Genomic DNA, 12,917 nt, shown 5'->3' with positions numbered 1-12,917 from the left:
CTTGACGTCCCTGCCTACCTACTACTCATCCGCATCTGTGCCATGTGTGCTAAATAACTTTGACAGCATTTGAGATACCATCAAAATACGGTGCAGATGGAGTGCCTGTACAGTTTTCGAACAGCGCATCTCCTTAAATACTCTAGCACAAAAAAGTATAACATTGGTCCTAGTTTACCAACATCTCCTGCCAAGGTAGCTCTGAAAACCGGGAGAAGTGGTCAAGGAGTTGAACTTGACAACTGGACTCAAGCCTGCCAGATGAAAGTGTGCTGCAAAGACCAGTGCACCTGCTGTATCCCATGCAATCTCTCTGCGGATGAGCAGAGGCTCACTGCATGGAGATTAACTTCATGGAGATTAACATGGAGATTAACATGGAGATCTCCTAGCATGGAGTTAACTTCAGTGAGCTGCATTCTGCCCGCTGGCAACTATGCACTTACCGAACTTTTGCTCAGCACTCTCAGTGCAATCAACGACAGTTCATCCTCATTCAGATTTAGTGCAGAAGTCAAGTATTCCTCCGAGTTCCTTTTCTTCACGTTAGAGTAATGCAAAAAGTTAACCCGTCAAAATGTCACACTGTCTGGCTGCCCACAGCCACAGTAGGTGCATTTGACCTTCCAGACATTCCCACATTTTTTATATAACACCCACCTACCCATGCAGCACTGTCGGGCTAAAGTGACTTTCAAGAACAGTAACACACCTCGTTGAAAATGGCACTGAAATTATGAGCTCAAGGTATTAATCTTCCCCTGGTATATGACGCAGTCATGGGTAAGTACTGTCGCAGGAGGACTTTGCCATTCGACAAGACCCTACAGAATGGCATCAAAAGATTAGCTTCCACCGAAGCCCATTGTTAAGTGCCAGGATCAACCTCTTGACCACTGAAAATAACAAAGTCCCAATGAGCAAGGGGAAACGCCACAACGGCGTAAATTCAGAGCACTTTGCTTGGAAGCATCACACTGAGCAAGGGGAAACCCCATAAAGGAACAAGATTCTGAACACTTTGCTTGCAAGCATCACATCAAGCAGAGCTCCAGTCCTCAATGCTTAGAGACTGCCAGACGCTGTCACAGCATGCGTCACTACAGGTGCAATGTCAAGGTCACTGCCTGGTGGTCGAAAGGCAGCAGTCTTAACAGACAGAGTCCAGGACATGCCGATACTGCGGCCCGCACGTTAGGCAAAGCACGGTCAGGTTTCATGTGCTCACTGAAACAGACAGCCGCAAAGCATGGTGGCACAACTGCATGGCATGAAAGAATGCCCAGATGACACCGGATGAACCACACTAGCACAAAGGCCATGTTTTGCCAAGGAGCCTCAACAAATGAATCGGACAAAGAGCAAAAGGTTGCAATAGGGCAATACTACTGTGACAGTAGAGGGGGCCTGTATCAGGACAAGAACTGCCTTGGAAAGGTACATAACTGAATGGTTATCCACCAATTCATCATGACTTGGTAGGGGAGATCCCACAGGACCCCTTCTTCTACAACACATTCGAAGCGAAACAGCAAGACTGGACAGAGCCTAGCAACTGCTGCTAAGAAGGCTAACAAGTATGGGTAGCATTCTGGAGCTCTCCTAGTAACAATTTCAACATCAGCCCTTAAGAATATAACCGAGCTTAAATCCACTTTCGCCACCGCATTTATGAGCAATAACTGTTCATCCGTTTAAATAGGCCCAGCCAGTAACTTACAGTATATCTAGCAAAACACCTGCAACAAACACAATTTTTTTCAAAACACCACAGCATGTGCAGAAATTAGTGGCAGTCAGATAAGTGATGCATAAAAAATGCCCATGCAACATGAAAGTCTGCTTATGGCACAATGGCATATCATCCAACTTTGTTCACACATAACAGACAAGAAAAATGAACTCAATGACTACGATAACTCTCAAATCTGCATATGCCACATACAACAGTATTTTATCAGTGCAGTATCCAAAAAAATATCAACACAAGCTGAGCAAGGTATGGCATGTGAAAGTTTATACACACATCTAGGAGCATTAGTTCCGTGCAGATTGCATGAGCGGCGAATAGGAACATTCAAGCCCGCCAAGGCTGGCCTGGTTACATCGCTATTCAATCTATCGCAGAGGCAGGCCAAAGGGACTCACACTGCTGTGCTAACGCACATCGATTTGCTCTGGCGGCTCAGGAATCAAAGTTGACCCACAGCCTTATCAAGTTTTTCAGTAATGGAGAGATTAATTTATTTCATGCTGAAGAGCACATCTCGGCTTTAGAAGACCATACCGCAACTGTTGCGTTGCTACACAATGGAACTCCTGACCCCTAACATTTCTACATCACCATCTGCTACACATATGCGTGTCACATACGTGTGTACTCAAGTTACTGTATAGGATCCTTACACGGGAGCCAGGGCTGCACATAGGTCCACCATACGCTCTCCCAAGCACCCAAGTTATGAAGGAAAGCTGCAATTCTTGCATGTAGGAGGCATGCTAGGTGCAGTGGATAGAGTGGGTGCAGGCTTAATCTGCTTATTTTTCGCAATTAAACCTGTGTTATTCTAGCCAAAATGCAGTTGCAGCGCATGACACAGCTTGTTAGCACTGTGTTGGCTGCACCAAGGCCTGTCTCAACTGAACTGCCTCTTCTATTGCTTCTGTTGTGCTGTTGACTGCCATTGAAATGTAAACAAGGTGTAGGCTTAGTCACGAAGCATTAAAGGCTGCTTTTCACGTACCTTGTGAGCATATTGTAGCTTATGTCCCAATAAACTCCAAACTTCAGCAATTTCCCATACCGACCTCCTTGCTCCTCTGTGCCCTTCAATTCTTCAGCATCTACCGCTGCCTTTCCCGACCCATTTCTATTTCAGCAGGTGCAATTTCACTACTGGCAGCTAGTACTTTCAGCTGCGCTCACTGACACAGTGCCTTGTTTGGTTTGTCCTATACAGGCCGGGACAAATGCGGAACAGGACATGTCACACCACATCTGAAGCTGCAGGGGATGGGTTTTCACCACTAGCTGTTTCAGGGCTTTCCCAGCAAGAATGCAACACCACCCACAAATGCACTACTCGTTAAGACTCTGAAGTGCTAGCCGGGAGACTGAGGCCACGAGACTTCGAAGAACAGGGACCAACAATGCTTCTGCAGAAACACATACTCAAAATCAGCACAACCACTGTTGCTGAACAGCACTCTGCCAATACTGCTCGTCAGCGGCTTGACCCTGGATGTCATAAAACAAACAACATGTCACCAGCATCACATCCAAAGGCCTTGTTCTAGAAAAGCACACCATGCAACCAACAACGCACCAAAACACCTGTGTACCAACCTTGTTTTCTGTTGCCAGTGCCCTGCCAATACCACCACAAACATCACCACTCACTTCTCCAATAGCAAAGTACGCATCACCATGCTCGCACACAGTGAAAATGTCAAGCACGCATAATCACTGCAGTGGCATCAGCTAGTGCTGCCCTTTACTGCATCAGTGGATAAGCCCGAGTGATTTTTCATCCATGCCCAGGCCTCGCACTTGACCAGTCCTCTCAAACTGAAACGCACCATGGTGGCTACCTGTTCCACATCTACACCATAGTACACTATATCTAACCCACTAGCAACTAAGCCAACCTACAAAAATACACAACTCCCGCTCACCCAGCATAGCTTTTCTGTAGTCTGCTGCCCAGGGTCTGACTGCTGCACCCATTCGGTCAGCGTTGGCAGCAGCCGAGGTGGTGTCGAACCTTGGTGGCCCCTCTGAGCAGTGTCAGATTGCTTGTCATTTAGTGCTGCAATGCTTCCACCAGCTTTTGGTCCCATTCTTGGGGCATAACTGCGGCGCGAAACATAACTCAGTAAGCAAACAAGGAGGATAACAGCCACTACAATGAGACACTAAGCACTGAGTAACGACAGCACTCACTGTAGGTGCAACCGTGCACAGGGTCCAAAGCAATTGCTCAACGTTAAGTGCACCGAGAAGTAAAGCAGCCGCCTAAATGTGTTGCTTGGAAGTTATTAGCCAACATATTACCGCGAAAACTGCTTCAAGGCAAGCTTACAACTCAAGTCACATTAAAAGCCGAGCACACGCTTCTTCCTGAAGACAAAGCCACGAAAGCCACCCGACGACACAGGCGTGCTGACACTACGCAGCATTCCGCTTGTCAGCACAGCAAAAGGCCAATTTACCAGGAAATATTTTAATAGCAGGGCGACCCCATTCATCGCGAGCAGCGAAAAGTCGCACATCACAAGGGATCAAGTGCAGAGTTCGTCATCACTTGATATACATTCTGGCAGCAAGCGAGTACTGATGATAGCAGCACTGCTATGCGGTTGCACAGCCGCTACCAGCCACACATACTGAGGACCATGTATTTTTAAAGGGACTACAAAAGACAGCAGCCAAAATGGCTCATTCTCTTCCCTGTCTCAACAGGAGCAGCTGAAAAACAGCACCTAGAGAGCAAACACCAGCAACGATCGTGACCTGTAAACCAGAAGACCCATTCTAAGAAGTAACGAAACACCACGAACTTCATATCTCATTTTAACAGAAAGCACAATGCACCGCAACGTCTTTTCTTGACCGCCTACACCAGGCACGAACAAAGTGAGAGGTCTACAGAAGGCAGGAAGCAGCACGATGACTACTCCCGACTTGTCGAAGCATCGTAGTTCAGTGGCAGTTCTCATTCAGCTTGTTAACGAGAAACCTGCATGATACAGCACCCGGCAGTACCTACAGTTGTAGCAGCGAGGTTGCTCAGAAGGAAAAATATACGATGTACTGAACAGCAGGTACAAATGCTAACCACAGCCACTTGCTTGCCTCGTCCAAACAGACAAGCCGCAGCACACATACAAACCGGGATGCTAAAATTCCACCACAGTGAACTACACAAGAAGAAGCAAACAAAAACTTACCTACTTGTTCCTGCCAGTCCACACTGGAACGAGAACTCATCTGTGGAAAACAGAACGCTTCGCAGTGCATTCTGTCAGTACTGCAACTGCTCTTTCTTGGGCTCGTTTGATTAAATTTTAAAGGCAATTCTGTTCTGCCGGCAGGTGGGGAAAATTTCTGAATTTTTGGGCCTGATTCTCGACGTCAGCTTCGCCTGCCGGCGCCATGTGCCCATGGCGTCAATCATTTATCACGTGTTTCAAACTCTGCCGCGAAATCAGGCCTCTGGGATTGGATTTCAGCAGCACAGCCCACTGGGAGCTTACTCACGGAAATAGTAGAGATAACAAATTTTTTGCTTGAAAGTTTTCTTCTTTCAAACGATGCGTTAGACATTCGTACATGGAGCATGACATGAAGCATCTCGTGATATTCGCTAGGACCATTAAATAATTTTTTCTTAACGCTGTTTCGGTTTCGGTTTCATCAAGTGATTGGTGATTGTGGCGCGAAGTTGGACTTCCCGCGAGGCACGCAAAACCGGCAATATAATTGCTGATACGTCGTTTGTTGTAATTCTATCCCTTGAAACAGGCTTGTTTAAGTTCTGTAGTTCGTTAAAACTACGTATCAGCTTTTAAATTGCAGTTATGCTTCTTGCCTACAAGTCCCTGGTTCGAACAAAACTGGAATATGCATTTGGAGCCCTAACCAAATCTATTCGTTAACATCACCAGAATCGCTACAGAACCAAACCACTAGATTCATTCATTCATGCTATTCATGTGATATCAGCATATCTCATCTTTGAAGGCTGAGTTCAGCTAATTAACATATATCTTGCCTGTCGTCGTCGTATCGCCAGTATGTGCTTATTTCATAAGTTTTTTTACAGCTCATTGCGTATTCCACCCTACATTAGCCCTCCAGCACGCATTTCACTCCGCCTTGGCCATCCCATGCAGTTTCCCATCCACAGGCTCATCCCACAACGTTTGCTGCGTCATTCTTTCCTCGCTCAGTCAGACTGGAACGACCTTCCACACGACGTCACCCACCTGTCCATCCTCATTTTCGAATTGTGTAACTGCCATATTTAACGAATAATCAATATCTATAGAATCAATATATGTACCCACCCCTTATGGTCTTTAGTGAAGTGAAGTTTTTCCATGGACTTCTTTCCTCAGTTTTTCTGTGCCTGAGCACTTGACCTAAAGTTGAACATACGTCGCAATCATCTTTCGGTTGATTAAACCACAACAGTATGAGAGAAGAAAATCAATTTTAAATTGTTTAGCGGCCGTAGCCGAATACTATGCAGGGATCCATGTAGGGTGTCCCAGCTAACTTGGACCAAGATTTTAAAAAAACCTAAGCGTTCTTCAGAACTGAAATTGCGTGGATGTTGTTAGGGTTTATCTAAGGTTACACCATTTTTTTTTCACTTGTCCTATTTGAATAATTAGTCGACATAAATAAATTAACTTTTCAAATATAGCTTCCCTCACCGCCACCTCCCGTCTTTCGCTTCCTTCGAGGCGGGCCCTAGGCGCTCTCGTAATGGTACACCACTTGCTTCTTCTGAACTATTCTAGTAGATACCGCGCGGCATAAGGTAGCGCTTTTTGGCAAGCGAACTAGCTATATGTGCCGGTTGGCCGGCCCCCGTGCTGCTGACCTTCGTGCACTTTTTGCTTTTCTAAGCAAGTGGTTTTCCCCCTCACCACCTTCGTTATACTTCTCCCGTCCCGCAGCGGCGCTTCAAAGCCCTTCCCAACGGCTGCAGCCACCCTCGGCGTCCCTTTCCATAGTCGAGCCTGCCATCGAGCGCATCGCCTTTGGGAGCTAGCTGCTGCTACACATGTGTAGCGGCAGCATAAGTGCGAGCTTGCTTGCTTTCTTTCTGTTTCGTATTTCGCCTATCATAGAAACTTCTAAAACGAAGCAGCGCTCGCGCGCGGGGTGCGGGCGCTCGCTGTCGCGCCCGAGGCGCCTGCCGCCAAATGCGCCTGCGCCTAGGCGGTCAAGAACGATTATTAGCGGCTTTGTAATTCAGGAACACGCGTCTGTACAGGCTACAGGCGCGCGCGCACGCACACACACATTTTGCTCCAGACGCAGCAAGATTAGCAGCATTGGAAACATTGGACTGACAATTTTGTAACAAAGACTGACGTAAACAAACAAGTTCAAACGCGCTGCGTAGAAGCGGAAGACTTTTCACCACTCCCTCCGCCTTTCCTCTCGAGACCGCAGTTAGGAAAAGAAAAGTAAAAAAAAAACACACAAATGCGAACGCAAGGACGTTACGTAATTGCAAAGTGTGTGGAGTGTCATATGACAGGCTAGGACGGAGCGGTGGGACCGTGGCCTCCGCGATAGAGCAACGAATAGCGGCGCGCATCCGGAGCCGATCACAGAGGCCACGGAGAAACAAAGTTGACATTCGTTTTTCTCGTCAGATGGCGCAACCGTATCACATCGTGCGTGTACAAACTTTCGGTTGGCGAACACGATGTCGTGCGTATACAATCACTCAAAAGAGTAGGTAAGCTTTTGTTTGCTTCTTCTTGTATAGTTCACTGTGGTAGAATTTTAGCGTCCCGGTTTGTATGTGTGCTGCGGCTTGTTTGTTTGGACGAGGCAAGCAAGTGGCTGTGGTTAGCATTTGTACCTGCTGTTCAGTACTTCGTATATTTTTCCTTCTGAGCAAGCTCACTGCTACAACTGTAGGTACTGCCGGGTGCTGTACCATGCAGGTTTCTCGTTAACAAGCTGAATGAGAACTGCCACTGAACTGCGATGCTTGGACAGGTCGGGAGTAGTCATCGTGCTGCTTCCTGCCTTCTGTAGACCTCTCACTTTGTTCGTGCCTGGTGTAGGCGGTCAAGAAAAGACGTTGCGGTGCATTGTGCTTTCTGTTAAAATGAGAAATGAGGTTCGTGGTGTTTCGTTACTTCTTAGAATGGGTCTTGTGGTTTACAGGTCACGATCGTTGCTGGTGTTTGCTCTCTAGGTGCTATGTTTCAGCTGCTCCTGTTGAGCCAGGGAAGAGAATGAGCCATTTTGGCTGCTGTCTTTTGTAGTCCCTTTAAAAATACATGGTCCTCAGCATGTGTGGCTGGTAGCGGCTGTGCAACCGCATAGCAGTGCTGCTATCATCAGTACTCGCTTGCTGCCAGAATGTATATCAAGTGATGACGAACTCTGCACTTGATCCCTTGTGATGTGCGACTTTTCGCTGCTCGCGTTGAATGGGGTCGCCCTGCAATCAAAATATTTCTTGGTAAATTGGCCTTTTGCTGTGCAGACAAGCGGAATGCTGCGTAGTGTCAGCACGCCTGTGTCATCGGGTGGCTTTCGTGGCTTTGTCTTCAGGAAGAAGCGTGTGCTTGGCTTTTAATGTGACTTGAGTTGTAAGCTTGCCTTGAAGCAGTTTTCGCGGTAATATATTGGCTAATAACTTCCAAGCAACACATTTAGGCGGCTGCTTTACTTCTCGGTGCATTTAACGTTGAGCAATTGCTTTGGACCCTGTGCACGGCTGCACCTACAGTGAGTGCCGTAGTTATTCAGTGCTTAGTGTCTCAGTGTACTGGCTGTTATCCTCCTTGTTTGCTGAGTGAGTTATGTTTCGCGCCGCAGTTATGCCCCAAGAATGGGACCAAAAGCTGGTGGAGGCATCGCAGCACTAAGTGACAAGCAATCTGACACTGTGCTCAGAGGGGCCACCAAGGTTCGACACCACCTCGGCTGCTGCCGACGCTGACCGAATGGGTGCAGCAGTCAGACTCTGGGCAGCAGAGTACAGGTAAGCTATGCTGGGTGAGCGGGAGTTGTGCGATTTTGCAGGTTGGCTTAGTTGCTAATGGGTTAGGTATGATGTATTATGTGGAACAGGTAGCCACCATGGTGAGTTTCAATTTGAGAGGACTGGTCAAATGCGAGGCCTGGGCATGGATGAAAAATCACTTGGGCTTATCCACTGATGCAGCAAAGGGCAGCACTGGCTGATGCCACTGCAGTGATTATGCGTACTTGACATTTTCACTGTATGCGAGCATGATGATGCCTACTTTGCTATTGGAGAAATGAGTGGTGATGTTTGTGGTGGTCTTGGCAGTGCACTGACAACAGAAAACAAGGTCGGTACACAGGTGTTTTGGTGCGTTGTTGGTTGCATAGTGTGCTTTTCTAGAACAAGGCCCTTGAATGTGATGCTGGTGACATGTTGTCTGTTTTATGACATCCAGGGTCAAGCCGCTGACGAGCAGTATTGGCAGAGTGCTGTTCAGCAACAGTGGTTGTGCTGAATTTGAGTATGTGTTTCTGCAGAAGCATTGTTGGTCCCTGATCTCGGAAGTCTTGCGGCCTCAGTCTCCCGACTGGCGCTTCAGAGTCTTAACGAGTAGTGCATTTGTGGGTGGTGTTGCATTCTTGCTGGGAAAGCCCTGAGACAGCTAGTGGTGAAAACCCATCCTCTGCAGCTTCAGATGTGGTGTGACATATCCCGTTCCTCATTTGTTCTGGCCTGTATAGGACAAACCAAAGAAGGCACTGTGTCAGTGAGCGAAGCTGAAAGTACTAGCTGCCAGCAGTGAAATTGCACCTGCTGAAATAGAAATGGGTCGGGAAAGGCAGCGGTAGATGCTGAAGAATTGAATGGCACAGAGGAGCAAGGAGGTCGGTATGGGAAATTGCTGAAGTTTAGAGTTTGTTTGGAGATATGCTACAATATGCCCACAAGGTACGTGAAAAGGAGCCTTCAATGCTTCGTGACTAAGCCTACACCTCGTTTACATTTCAGTGGCAGTCAACAGAACAACAGAAGCAATAGAAGAGGCAGTTTGATAGTGCTTTTGCGTGACAGGTAAAGAACACCACCCAGCTGATAGCTGAAGTCACACAAATGAAGGGCAGTGTTTCTCCATTCTGGGCCAATAGAGCAGATGACGAACAGGCCAGGTGTTCAGTCCAACACGAGCAGCTCTCAAAATCTGTCACAAAAGTAGCCGCACAAGGAAGCAACTGCTGGGCTCTGTGCACTGACCAGTTTTATGATCCCCAGACCATTAGCAACAAGGCAGTAAGGGTATGCGCTGAGCCAGAGTGAGACCCCTTTGAGCTTTCTCAGGGAGACTACATTCTTGGGTTTTGGGAACCTGACAGCGATTAGAGACTGGGAACAGTTGCTCCTGCCATTTTTAAAGCAAGGCTGGCTATCTTCTGCTGCTGGGCCTAAGTGGGAGGATCTTGTACACTTAGTTACAGTATAGGCTCCCTGTGGGAGCCAGAGTTACCCATCTGTTTGCCTTGTGCCGCTCGCACCTCTATTGGCCAAAAGCGATCACGTGGTTCAAGAGCATCCAGGCATTGTGGAGAAGGCAACACCTTCACTTCGTATAGTTCTAAACTGCTACAGATAGCCGCCGTGGTGGCTCAGTGGTTACGGCGCTCAGCTGCTGATCCGAAAAACGCTGGTTCGATCCTGGCCGCTGCAGTTGAGTTTCGATGGAGGCGAAATTCTAGAGGCCCGTGTACTGTGCGATGTCAGTGCACGTTAAAGAAGCTCAGGTGGTCGAAATTTCCGGAGCCCTTCACTACGGCGTCCCTCAGCCCGAGTCGCTTTGGGACGTTAAACCCCCATAAACCAGTTCATTGGTTCACCTACTCTTCTCGTGCTCTGCGGCATTTCATTTCGTCTGAGTGCACGTGGCCATTGGAAAGTGATTTGTGTATCAAGAACATGCAGTTTTATGACGAGTATTCTCTAATTGTTAAAGAAAAGTGCTTGTGACTTTTGGCATTTACAGCAGATGGTGCCACCCATCCATATTGCAAGTGTTTTATTCGTAACTCATTGAGACAGACCTTGGTGCAGCCAACACACTGCTAACAAGCTGTGTCATGCACTGCAGCTGCATTTTGGCTAGAATAACGCAAGTTTAATCACAAAAAATAAGCACATTAAGCCTGCACTCACTCTATCCACTGCACCTAGCATGCCTCCTACATGCAGGAGTTGCAGCTTTCCCTCATAACTTGGGTGCTCGGGAGAGCGTATGGTGGACCTATGTGCAGCCCTGGCTCCCGTGTTAGGATCCTATACAGTAACTTGAGTACACACGTTTGTGACACGCATATGTGTAGCAGATGGTGATGTAGAAATGTTAGGGGTCAGGAATTCCATTGTGTACCTACGCAACAGTTGCGGTATGGTCTTCTAAAGCCGAGATGTGCTCTTCAGCATGAAAAAAATAATTTCTCCATTACTGAAAAACTTGATAAGGCTGCTGGTCAACTTTGATTCCTAAGTTGCCAGAGAAACTCGATGTGCGTTAGCACAGCAGCGTGAGTCCCTTTGGCCTGCCTCTGCGATAGATTGAATAGCGATGTAACCAGGCCAGCCTTGGCGGGCTTGAATGTTTCTATTCACCGCTCATGCAATCTGCACGGAACTAATGCTGCCAGATGTGTGTATAAACTTTCACATGCCATACCTTGCTCAGCTTGTGTTGAGATTTTTTTTTGGATACTGCAGTGTTAAAATACTGTTGTATGTGGCATATGCAGATTTCAGAGTTATCGTAGTCATTGAGTTCATTTTTCTTGTCTGTTATGTGTGAACAAAAGTACTGTATTTACACAATTGCAAGCCGACGCCTCCCCACCCCCACAATCTTTATTTTAGCAGTTTTTGCTGAACTGACTACTAGTCCTCACTAGTGCTGCTGCCGTCGCAGATGCTGCGGACCCACAGCACGTAAAACGACATCGCGTGAAACAGCCACACACAGTTTTCAGGGATGCTCACTTTAAACGTCTGTTTGGAAAGCTTCATCAGCCGGAAACCTTCCTGACTTAGGACCCCGAAAACCGCGACGATAGGAGTCTCATACGAAAATTTAGGCACGCCGCAGTCGCAATTGCCGCACTTCTCGTCCACATTGAATTTCCGGCCTACCGCACGCTTGCCGTGTTCGAGATCTAACTACCAGCCGTGTAGCTATTAGGGCGCTTGTCCGTCGTGCTAAACCAGCAACGCTCGGCGGCAGCGCAAGAAAGCCACATCTGCGATGAACTAACACGCTACGACAGAAACCGACCCTTTGACAGCCATAAAAAAACTGGAGCTGGTGATGCTGATGTCGATAAGGATAACGAAAGCTCGCGGCGGACGAAAAAGTTGATGATGATGATAAGCTTGACCTTGGACGCCATCCGTGGGCGGCACCTGGAAGCTCCTTTGCGCGTGCACGGCCGCCTCGATCATGCGCGCTCCTCCGCGACTAAGCGCGCGTTGCTTGCAGCCGGAGCTGATCGCGGAGGCCATGGCGCGTGCATTTTGAAGGCTATTCCCGCATGGATCGTGGAAAGTTTGGGTGCGGCCCTTACAGGGATTTTCTAAAAAAATTATTTCCTTCAGGAAAATAGGATGCGGCCCGTTCACGGGTGCGTTTATGCGGTATGTTCGATTTTGCGAGTCGAAAAATTTCCGGCAATTTTACCCCGCGTAACAGGCGCAGCCCGAACTTTGAGCCGGATTTTCAAAAAAAAGTGCACCTATGTATTATGCGAGCAAATACAGTAAGTTTTTTTGCTTCTTCTTGTATAGTTCACTGTGGTGGAATTTTAGCGTCCCGGTTTGTATGTGTGCTGCGGCTTGTCTGTTTGGACGAGGCAAGCAAGTGGCTGTGGTTAGCATTTGTACCTGCTGTTCAGTACATCGTATATTTTTCCTTCTGAGCAACCTCACTGCTACAACTGTAGGTACTGCCGGGTGCTGTATCATGCAGGTTTCTCGTTAACAAGCTGAATGAGAACTGCCACTGAACTGCGATGCTTCGACAAGTCGGGAGTAGTCATCGTGCTGCTTCCTGCCTTCTGTAGACCTCTCACTTTGTTCGTGCCTGGTGTAGCTTATGATTGGTGGCGAGACTTGTCAAGAAGGCTTGACGTTGCGGTGCTTTGTGCTTTCTGTTAA

The 12,917-nt window shown here is 47.7% G+C and overlaps 1 long non-coding RNA gene across 1 annotated transcript; it reads right to left on the bottom strand.

The window, feature by feature from the left end:
- Window positions 1–1,076: 1,076 nt before the first annotated feature.
- Window positions 1,077–4,869, bottom strand: LOC149356518 (uncharacterized). The gene is made up of 3 exons (XR_016289819.1): window positions 4,561–4,869; window positions 3,676–3,853; window positions 1,077–1,227 (listed from the first exon to the last, which is right to left on the bottom strand). It is a non-coding gene; the product is annotated as an uncharacterized LOC149356518 (long non-coding RNA).
- Between the last annotated feature and the right edge of the window lie 8,048 nt (window positions 4,870–12,917).

This window comes from Amblyomma mixtum, chromosome 3 (assembly GCF_055824585.1).
Source record: "Amblyomma mixtum isolate Tamu chromosome 3, ASM5582458v1, whole genome shotgun sequence".
Lineage (NCBI taxonomy): Eukaryota > Metazoa > Arthropoda > Arachnida > Ixodida > Ixodidae > Amblyomma > Amblyomma mixtum.
This window is presented reverse-complemented; position numbering and strand designations above follow the sequence as displayed.